General features: G+C 41.5%; 1 pseudogene; it reads left to right on the forward strand.

Annotated features, from left to right (window-relative positions):
- The first annotated feature begins 3,459 nt into the window (after positions 1–3,459).
- Positions 3,460–4,365, forward strand: LOC139577841 (E3 ubiquitin-protein ligase RNF170 pseudogene; annotated as a pseudogene).
- The last annotated feature ends 4,395 nt before the right edge of the window (positions 4,366–8,760 follow it).

An 8,760-nucleotide genomic window follows, 5' to 3' on the forward strand; every position in this document is an offset into this window, starting at 1 on the left:
GATTATGCAAGAATGGGCTGCCATCAGTCAGGATGTGGCCCAGAAGTTAATTGACAGCATGCCAGGGCGGATTGCAGAGGTCTTGAAAAAGAAGGGTCAACTTCTGCAAATATTGACTCTTTGCATCAACTTCATGTAATTGTCAATAAAAGTCTTTGACACTTATTAAATGCTGGTAATTATACTTCAGTATTCCATAGTAACATCTGACAAAAAATATCTAAAGACACTGAGGCAGCAGACTTTGTGAAATGTAATATTTGTGTCATTCTCAAAACTTTTGGCCACGACTGTAGCTCGAGAATCGGGATGTTAGATTTACTCAGTGGATTTATTTTTTGTTAAAATGTTGTTTTCTTAATGTAAAAAAAGAAATAAATCAGACCCTATTAATTTATGCATACTTTGTACTCTAATCTCGTACCTGCATACATGGACAGAGAATTACGTAGTTGGTATGCAAAATGTGTGCATGTTGGCAGGCCTGGAATAGAGTTGTGTGTGTGCATGGAAGGAGGAAAGAGTGTTAGGAATAGAGTTGTGTGTGTATGGGAGGAGGAGGGATTGTAAAGAATAGAGCTATGTATGTGTGGGAAGGAGTAGCTGAGTTAACTGGTCGCAGCACAAATTGGTTTTGGTGGCAGTGGGGACTTTCAGTAAGTGACGTTAGACTGATAGGTCCTAGTCTCAACAGAAACAAAGAAAATATGCATTATCTTGAAACCAGTATAAAGGAAATTTTACATTGTGATTCTTATCTTTTGTGTCATAACAATCCTTGGTTCCTGCCTGTGTCTGGTCAAGAGATCGGGGGGCCTTCCGGAGGAACATCTGGCAGAACGCCCAGAATATGTTCTTTAAGTTAAGATAGGAGACGGAGACAGTCGGTTTAGATAGCAGTATATAAGGCTCTATTTAAAGAATACCCTTGGGGAGCTCACTTCAGACCGGTACTTATGCATCTAAGTTTGACTGTGAGAGTGATTCATTTAATATTGGCTTCAAATGTCCTATGTAAGAATTTCCACCACACCAGTGTAGACTTAATGTCTCTTGCTGAGCTCTGTCTGAAGAAAATAAAAAAAGGAAAAAGGAATAAAAAAAGAGAGGGCGGAACTGAAAAATGGGCAGAGAGCATACATTTTGAGTTCAGATTTAAAACTCAGTGTGTGTGTGCTTCTGTGCATACATGTATGTGCGCGAGTGTGCGAGCGTGTCTTTGTAGCACAGGTAAATAAGTAGGAAACCATCTTGTCTCAGTCAGAGTTCAAAGGGTCTCTCTTCTGTTCCTCTCTGTATCTCTATTGATCTCTGTGTTCTCCTGGGGCTCCATTACTGAGATAAGTGGTTGTTCCCTGCTCCTACAGCTGCTGCTCCTGTTCCTTGATCTCCTCTACCTAGCTCAGTGTTAGCGGGGGGATTGTAAAACCACCATCTCCCTTTGTAATTAAAGAATTTTCAGGAACTAGAATAAATCTAATCTGAGCGTCAGAGGAAGCGAGAGAGAGGGATGGAAAATGAAAGAGGCTGTCTCAGTGGCATGGCTTATTGGAGGCGGGGCTTTCAGATATTTCTTCTTGGCCACCTGCTAGAGTAATGGTAGAGTAAATGTCATTCCTGTTCATCATGTTAAGTTCGTATACTGCAAATGTAGAATTTTCTTGAATATTTACGCTGACCTGACTCCCAGTCCACGGACCTGACTCCCAGTCCACGGACAACGCCAAACCCCTAGCATCCAGAAGACTGATGCTAATCCCCGACGAGGAGGCTGCTGAGGATGGAGCCACCAATCGACATGGAGCAGCAAGAACGGCAACAACAACCGCCAGACCAGAAACCATGATCCGGCTGGGATTCAGCAAAGCAGTTCTCCAGAAAGGTATGACCTGTGTCTGACCTCAATTGCCTGGTGAAACCCACAGGGCTACAGAAATCAATTGAAGCCAGTTTCAAGACACCCCAGAAACTAGAACAGTTTTGGTTAAAATACAGAAATTGCTAAGATTTAGCCCCGTTTAACATATTCAGAGTATACCCCCTTTCCCACACAGAATCTAAGGTAGTTACAGAACAGCTTCACAATGAATGCATTCAGGACTATGACATACACATTTGGTTAAGCAGGTTCGCCACCCTCGAGTCGACGGCTAGGAGGGACCTGGACGAAGGCAACATCTGGACTGGGGCACAAACATTTTATTATTTAAAAAAATTCAACCGGAGTGGTTGGAGACCAGCACCTCCCAAGTACCATCATGCTGGGGAACAACAGGGGCAAACTAAGGTTCATATTATTAGTATTTTCATGTGTACATATGAGACACGCCAACTATATGTATTTTAACCAGTTATATTTGATTAAATTTGTAGTTGAATGTCGAAAGCTAACGGCTAACTAGCTTAGCACTAGCCTGACAGTCTATGGTGTTTTGTTACATTGAATATGTATGCCTCTTCTCTAATTTATTTTCCTATTAGCCAGTTTAAAGAGGAAACGGTGGTGTACTATTGTAGCCTATGTAATACAAGTGTATTATTCTAGTGGTTTTGGACACCACCACACCATATTTGAATAAGTAATAATTAAATGAATAAATGAGAGCTACTGTATATGAAGTGTGTCATTGAGAAAGGGGTTACGAAACAAGCTGTTTGTGCATTACAGTTGAACCTCAACTCACCCGTTGCAAAAACTAAATCAAATACAGTAGCTACTTCGGTTTGTTTGGGCGTGATCCATGCATTGGTTGTATTTAGCTGGCCGAAAGAACTAGCTGTATGTTGTTACTACGTGCATAATCATCCATGTCCCACATTTTCATTGTCATTTTATTCACAGTGAGCTTGGGAGGAGAATGCAGAACCCTGCATCACCTCAACACCAGCTAAGGAAGGGAAAGGGAGAGGTAATTAGAACAGAGGGAGAGAGAGAGGACATACAATCTCAATTCATCTTTCCTCGATTCCTTTGCATCATATATCCTCGCCTCCTTTTCAAATGCGTCAGAGTATGTACATTGGGAGCAGTAATGCTATCTATGAAAATTGTAATAATTGACTGCCATTAAAGGTAATGCTGTTCATTATTTTGCTTTCCCCATCATCCCAGAAACTAATTAGTGGGGGAAGCTGTGCTCATCTAACCTGCACAATCATTTTACACAATTCAAAACTGGTTATATTCAATTGGTATTAAATAAATCTCTATTAGTTTCAATGTTATTAATAAACTAAAGTGGAAAGACTGACATTCACTAAACTGGTGCTTCTTTTGTCTCCCGCAGGTTACGGGGGGGACTGGGAGAACAAGCCCCATCGGGGATTCTGCACCCCATTTTGCATGACTGTGGAAGGCTTCTTTGATTGACAGTCTCTCTCTCTCTCTCTCTCTCTCTCTCTCTCTCTCACGCTACCATAATTCCAATGGATATCCAGTGCAGGATATGTGTGGTTGTAATGGATGACAACCAGTGTGGGAATGTGGACTATTTATGATAAGGTTAAGATTCATTCAAAGAAGGGGTCAGCAACCCAGTCCTGATTGTGGTAGTTCTGAGTGTCACATGTTTTATTGAACTTCTAACACTGTTCTGCAGAGAAGATCAAAACATCCACCCAGAGAACCAACACCATGTACATGCTGTTCGGGAGCAGCTTCAGTCAGAGCAGGAAACCCCCACCGAGCCCAGGCCGCAGCACTACACTGACATGTCCTTGACAGGCTGCACTGCCAGTAGAAACCAACTGTGGCCAACTCTTCTGTGGTTCCTGTATAATTACGTATTGGAGATGTGGGACCTGGCTTGGTGCTATAAACTATGTCCCATCTGTAAACAAATGGTGACATTACTTTTCCTGCTCTTGCATGACCACGCCTCATTGCAGCAAGTTCAGGATGGGCAGGCTGAGTTCGATACTCATCTTGCAGAATCTCAACGATTACAACTGCAGGTTCTTAGGCCAGCCCAGATCTCTCATGTATCGCCTGCGGGAGGTCCCCACGCTGCAGCGCCACGCCTTCAGGGATACTTCCTGATTTGGCAGAGTTTTTCACAATGCTCGTTAATAAATGCTAGTGGCCATGACAAAAGGCAAAAGAGAGTTGCCTTGGGGGTATGGTTTGATGTGATTGTTTCTTGGGTGTGTCTTTGCCATTCAACCGCAACAAACAAGTGCAGTAGTGAGTACAGCGAGGGAAGCTGAGCTAGCTTTGCTATGGAGAGAACAATATTTTGCTAATTCAGTTCTATATGTAGGCTAAAGCCTGCACGGACCTTGTGTTTAGCCAAGCTGACATCAGCTAGCTAGCCAACACAGTCTCACTGCAGAATTAGACGTTCATCCAATTTCTCCAAACTGCATATTTCGAAGTTACTCCAAAAGTAAGTTACTCCCCCCCCCCCCTGAAAACAGTGTCCACAACTGGGAACGAACATGGGACCCAGAGTAATGGCATTACGCCCATCCACAACACCCTAGAAAAACCCAAGCCTACTTGATGGTAAAAGCGCTCACTGTTTCCCCTAGTAGTCGGTTTTGAAGGCATACATCCTCAGGACATGGATAGACATCCAATTTTGACATACATCTTGAACGACCTGGCTGAGCTAGCAATGTCCGCGGTCTTCAGTCAGTTCAGCTTTCCTACAACACAATATTCTATAACTGGCTAGTTTAGTCTCGTCTCCTCTCTCTTCATGTCCTCTGTTAGATCTTTCCTGAGAGACAAGTCCCAGAACTAACATCCCTACAGGTGTAGGCTACATTTAGACATTGCACAAACATCGCCCAGCTTGAGTGTAGATACATCTACTAAAAATCGAAAGATGTATTTGTATTACAAAGACAAAACATTGTATGCTGTAAATATCCTATTAATGTGCTTATAAATACAGTATGCCTAAACTTTACCTAACAAATCAAAATCAGTTGCGTGTAGATTACAAATTCAACTGTCGAACCAGAACTAGAATAGCATTTCGATTTCTATAGTCTATTTGCCAAAATCTAAGGATTTGGATGTCTAACATACTGACATGCAGAGCTCTCTGGGTGAGGGTCTGTCTTCAAGTCTTTAGTGGGCAATGAAGGCCTTTTCATCTATACGATTTATTACAAGTTATGTACATGTGCAGTCAGGTGGCAGGAGGGGTGAAGTGCATGACACTCCATCCTGGATATGACAGAGTTTGCCTCATGGGTCCAGCAGTTCAGCAACTACAGGCAGATGTGAGATGCAGGAGGATGACACTCTTCTCATACTGAGTAGCCTACATTGTAATATGAGAGAATGCAATTGCTGAACTTGTGTAGATATTCTAAACAAAGTGTTTTGATAACTTTCAAGTGTAACGGTTCCATGTAGAATAAACCATCCTTCACATAATATTGTAGAAGCAGTGTTCTGCTAATAAACTATGTGTAAATATTACTCTTGTCTTCCATCTTTTATTGTCATTCACAGCCGTTACAGATTCTGTACCTATCAACATTTTGTCTGGTGGTGCTGGGACTATCTTGCCAAACATGTCAGCTGTCATACCTTCCTGTGTGGTGTCCCATATCCCCCCCCCGTGATATTAACATTTGATTCAATAATAGCAAAAGACGATAAAAAGTAATACATGTGTCTTGTATAATGTTATTGCTGAGTGCAAGTTCACTCCATTCAGAGACATCAGCATCAAGCCTGTCCGTCAGTCTGGACTCAGTCACATCATCTTGCAAGTATTCACTGTAGTGTTTACTGTAGTATACTGTAGGCTTGGGCGGTATACTGTATATACCATACACCGGGGTATTTGGAAATAGCCACTACCATCAATACCGTTAAAACTATTTATAAACCAATACATTTTAATATTTGTAGTTACTTTTTAAGTAAATACCTGAGGTCAACTTGAGCAATATGTTAGGACATGAAACTGTTTTATTTTTGTTTGCACTTGATAACATATTTAGCTAGCAGCCTCCATGGAATTTCTCTATTATTTCTGTAATTTTTTTAGATTTCTTTTAAACAAAATGCTGTGATGGAGTGCTGCATCAGATGACCTGGTCTCCACAATCACCCGACTACTCCCTTCACAGAACAGAGCAAACTGTCTCTAACAGAAAAAAAGAGGAGTGGGAGGCGCCGGTGCACAACTGAGCAAGAGGACAAGTACATTAGTGTCTAGTTTGAGAAATAGATGCCTCACAAGCCCTCAACTGGCAGCTTCAAAAGAAATCAGCCAAGACCTCAGAAAACAAATTGTAGACCTCCACGAGTCTGGTTCATCCTTGAGAGCAATTTCCAAATGCCTGAAGGTACCACGTTCATCTGTACAAACAATAGTATCCGCAAAACACCAGTCTCAACGTCAACACTGAAGAGGCGACATACTATACAGTATGTACAATAACAAATCAATAATGGACACGGAGAGCTAACATTAATAATGTTGAATAAGCCATCTGATTCAATAAATCATGGAGTTGAGTTTGCCTTTTTGCTCAAAATGTAATTTAATGCGCTTCAAAGATTTTTACTATTATTCTTTATATCATTTATCTTTGTTTCATAGTATACTTTCCTATTGTTCCTTAACATTGTTCCTCAACTGCAGTTTATGAAATACAATTTTCTAGCTCTGAGTCTATACTTTTATCCAATGTAAAAAACACAAAATCAAATTTTGCTACATAAGACCAAATCGAGGAGATGAGTCCCATTTGGCAAATCTGACCATAACTCTAGCCTCCTGATTCAAGCTTTTAAGCAAAAACTCAAACTGGAAGTAGCAGTGACACTTTCAATACTGAAGTGGTCATTTAAAGCGGATGCTAAGCTACATGACTGTTTCGCTAGCACAGACAGGAATATGTTCAGAGATTCTACCGATGGCATTAAGGACTTTACCACATCAGTCACCCCTTTCATTAATAAGTGCATCGACAACATTGTCTCCACAATGACCGTACAAACATATCCCAACAAGAAGCCATGGATTAGAGGCAACATCCTCACTGAGCTAAAGGCTAGAGCTGCCACTTTCAAGGAGTGGGACACTAATCCGGACGCTTACACGGAACCCAAACCGGCTGCGCGAGTGCGCCTTCGTGCACAAATGTATTTTGTCCCCCCACACCAACCGCGATCACGACACACAGGTTAAAATATCAAAACAAACTCTGAACCAATTATATTAATTTGGGGACAGGTCGAAAAGCATTAAACATTTATGACAATTTAGCTAGCTAGCTGTTGCTAGCTAATTTGTCCTGGGATATAAACATTGAGTTGTTATTTTACCTGAAATGCACAAGGTCCTCTACTCCACCAATTAATCCACACATAAAACGGTCAACTGAATTGTTTATAGTCATCTCTCCTCCTTACAGGCTTTTTCTTCTCTTGACTTTATATTGCGATTGGCAACTTTCATAAATTATGTGCATTACCGCCACGGACCTTTTTCATATTTCAGTCACCCACGTGGGTATAACCAATGAGGAGATGTCACGTGGGTACCTGCTTCTATAAACCAATGAGGAGATGGGAGAGGCAGGACTTGCAGCACAATCTGCGTCGGAAATAAAACTGACTTCTATTTTAGCACTTGGAAACGCAGACGCCGTTGGCACGCGCGAGCAGTGTGGGTGCAATAATTGAATAACATAGATTCAATTATCTCTGGGACATCTTGGGTGTTGGGTTGGGCGGTGTCTGTGCATAGGTCAAGTTCTGGCCTGGTTTAGATCTTATCTGTCGGAAAGATATCGGTTTGTTCTCTGACAAATCAACTGTAAATTTCGGTGTTCATCAAGGTTCCGTTTTAGGACCACTATTGTTTTCACTATATATTTTACCTCTTGGGGATGTCATTCGAAAACATAATGTTAACTTTCACTGCTATGCGGATGACACAGCTGTACATTTCAATGAAACATGGTAAAGCCCCAAAATTGCCCTCGCTAGAAGCCTGTGTTTCAGACATAAGGAAGTGGATGGCTGCAAACTTTCTACTTTTAAACTCGGACAAAACAGAGATGCTTGTTCTAGGTCCCAAGAAACAAAGAGATCTTCTGTTGAATCTGACAATTAATCTTGATGGTTGTACAGTCGTTTCAAATAAAACTGTGAAGGACCTCGGCGTTACTCTGGACCATGATCTCTCTTTTGACGAACATATCAAGACTGTTTCAAGGACAGCTTTTTCCATCTACGTAACATTTAAAAAATCTGAAACTTTCTGTCCTAAAAGGATGCAGGAAAATTAATCCATGATTTTGTTACTTCTAGGTTAGACTACTCTAATGCTATACTTTCCGGCTACCCAGATAAAGCACTAAATACACTTCAATTAGTAAATACGGCTGCTAGAATCCTGACTAGAACCAAAAGATTTGATCATATTACTCCAGTGCTAGCCTCCCTACACTGGCTTCCTGTTAAGGCAAGGGCTGATTTCAAGGTGTTACTGCTAACCTACAAAGCATTACATGGGCTTGCTCCTACCTATCTTTCCAATTTGGTCCTGCCGTACATACCTACACGTACGCTACGGTCACAAGACGCAGGCCTCCTAATTGTCCTTAGAATTTCTAAGCAAACAGCTGGAGGCAGGGCTATCTCCAATAAAGCTACATTTTTATGGAATGGTCTGCCTACCCATGTGAGAGACGCAGACTCGATCTCAACCTTTAAGTCTTTTTTGAAGATTAATCTCTTCAGTGGGTCCTATGATTGAGTGTAGTCTGGCCCAGGAGTGTGAA

The sequence above is a fragment of the Salvelinus alpinus genome, chromosome 6 (assembly GCF_045679555.1).
Source record: "Salvelinus alpinus chromosome 6, SLU_Salpinus.1, whole genome shotgun sequence".
Lineage (NCBI taxonomy): Eukaryota > Metazoa > Chordata > Actinopteri > Salmoniformes > Salmonidae > Salvelinus > Salvelinus alpinus.